The sequence below is a fragment of the Mastomys coucha genome, unplaced genomic scaffold (assembly GCF_008632895.1).
Source record: "Mastomys coucha isolate ucsf_1 unplaced genomic scaffold, UCSF_Mcou_1 pScaffold3, whole genome shotgun sequence".
NCBI classification, from domain to species: domain Eukaryota; kingdom Metazoa; phylum Chordata; class Mammalia; order Rodentia; family Muridae; genus Mastomys; species Mastomys coucha.
In genome coordinates, this window is record NW_022196909.1 from 26,937,932 (window position 1) to 26,940,472 (window position 2,541).

Below are 2,541 nucleotides of genomic sequence, written 5' to 3' on the forward strand. Positions count from 1 at the left end.
AGAGAGAGAGAGAGAGAGAGAGAGAGAGAGAGAGAGACTGCAAACTGGTAAGAAGTGAGGCCTGGGTATGGAGAGAAAGGGATATAAAGAAAGCTGTTGGCCCTCAGCAAGCCATCTTCATGGAGTTGCCCCCTCCTGGGCGTTGCTGGGTGCTGCAGGGAGCTCACGTGACTGGCAGGGGCAGGGGCGGAGGGTGGGGTGTTCCAGGTTAAGAAACTTGAAGTCACTCGCACTCCTTGATGTGGAGCTTAGAACCTAGAGCCCAGGTGGCTGTCACATGCTGGTGACGCCTCTATATTTGCATTTTTCCCACTGCTCCCTCCCCTGGCCCCCTCACTAACACCTACTATTTCTGAGGCCCTGGCTCCCCACAGTCCTTTCCTACACTCCTGGCTTCTCTGTTATACACTCAAAGGTCCTGAGCCAGGCTCCACAAATATGGTAGAACATGTGGCATTTGCTTTTCTGGGTCTGGGTCATCTTACTGTATAATATTTTCACTTCCATCTATTTCTTGTGACTCCGCTTTCCTTGGAGCAGAGTAGAACTTTGTATATATAGAATTTCATTCTATATAGACACATAGAAAATGGGTCTATATATCACATTTCCATTATCCATTCACACTTGATGGACATCTAGGCTGTTTGCGTTATTTTTTTTTTTCTTTTGAAATACAAGGTCTTATTAGGCCTTGGGCTTTACTACTTACTAATTTTAAAATTAAATTTTTTTCTCTCTGTATGTGTGTGTGTATGTATAAGTGTTTTGCCTGCGTGTATGTCCATGCACCACAGGAATGTTGGTGCCCTCAGAGGCCAGAAAAGAGCAATGGATCCTTTGGGACTGATTTACAGTTGGTTTTGAGACGCTGGTGTGGATACTGGGAATGGAACTTGAGTCCTCTGCAAGAGCAGTTGGTTATTTCTCCAGCCGGCAGGCTTAAACTTGAGATCTTCTGTTTCTGGAGTAGCCACGATGAAGCCAGCACCGCCCATTAAGCTGGAATGGCCATTTTCTACTGGGCTGTGGAAGCCAGCAGGTCCTGGACCCGCCCAGGGAAAAGCTTCTCTCCTGGCGTATACTCTGAGTGTTGTAAGGGGGCTGTCTGTACTGGAACCCCTAGTTTTGACTCTGTGTGAGTGACATGGTGGTGGGCGGCTTTGGCATTTAAAGAGGACCATCTATACCTATTTACCATTCACGTGTCTGTGTGGCTTTGGCATCTTCTTGCTGCCCTGTTTTCCCAGGGACCATGAATAACATGGTTCTGTTATTCAGAGTCCTGTGCGATATGTTTCCTGGGAACCCGATTATCATGAGTTTGCAATGCCCCTTTAGATCGCAGGTCTCCAGATCTTCTGATTCTAAGACAATACCTCCTGACTCTACCTTCTTCTTCTTCTTCTTTTTTTTTTAGAGTTCCAGAAACACATTTATCTCGTAGGTCAAAAGCGGGTCTGGGAATCGATCAACAGTATGATCATCAGTTTCTAACAATGAGGGCGTCAGGCATCCTTAGAACACCATCGCTACACAGCCGGGTGAATTTCCCAGGGACGGCTATCGCGGCTGGACTTCCAGGCAGTGGTCAGGCGGGTACCAATGTCCCTTCGGTACCTCGAAGTCAGAAAGTACCACGCGTGGGCCCCGCCCCCCTCATAGGCCTCCCCACGCTTCTCCCACTCCTGTCCGGACATCTCCGTCACACTCCGGGTCTCCAGGCCTCGGTCTTCGAGAGGTCGGTTTCACGTGCTATGTTAGCTTGGGGTCACTGAGATGTCCGTACCCAGCTCAGCCGGAGGAGACCTGGAGGCGAGACGGGTGTTCCCGGGCGGGGCAGTACTGGGGGAGGGACGAGCACAGCGCCTCTACCTTCTTAAGAGAAAAGAGATGCTGTCGTGTGAGTACAAGCAAATGAGCTTGCACCCTCTCCCCCTCCATCTCTTCCTGCACCAACCCACACACCGAGCACGGATACTACACCCCTCATCCCCTCATTCTGCAGCCCCACCCGTTCCTCTACCCCAGTGGTTCAGGGCTACACAGAGAAACTATGTCTTGAAAAAACAAACAAAACAAAAAGAGGTCTATGTACCTGGCAGTACCCTGGTGGCCAGAAGAGGGCGTCAGATCCTCTGGAATCAAAGTTACAGACAGTGAGGCTGCCCAGGGTATGCTGGGAACCCAACCTGGATCCTCTGGTCAGTTTACAGATACGCCTTACAGACAGCTAATATCATGTTAGTGCAAAATCACTTCATTTTAAGAAAGATTTATTTATTTATTTTATGCATATGAGTACACACTGTAGCTGTACAGATAGTTGTGAGCCTTCATCTGGTTGTTGGGAATTGACTTTTTTTAGTACCTCTGCTTGATCTGGTCAGTTGAGCTCGCTCAGTCCCCGCTTGCTCCGGCGCAAAGATTTATTTATTATTATAAGTAAGTACACTATGTGTTTTCAGACGCACCAGAAGAGGGTGTCAGATCTCATTACAAGTGCTTGTGAGCCACCATGTGGATTCTGGGATTTGAACT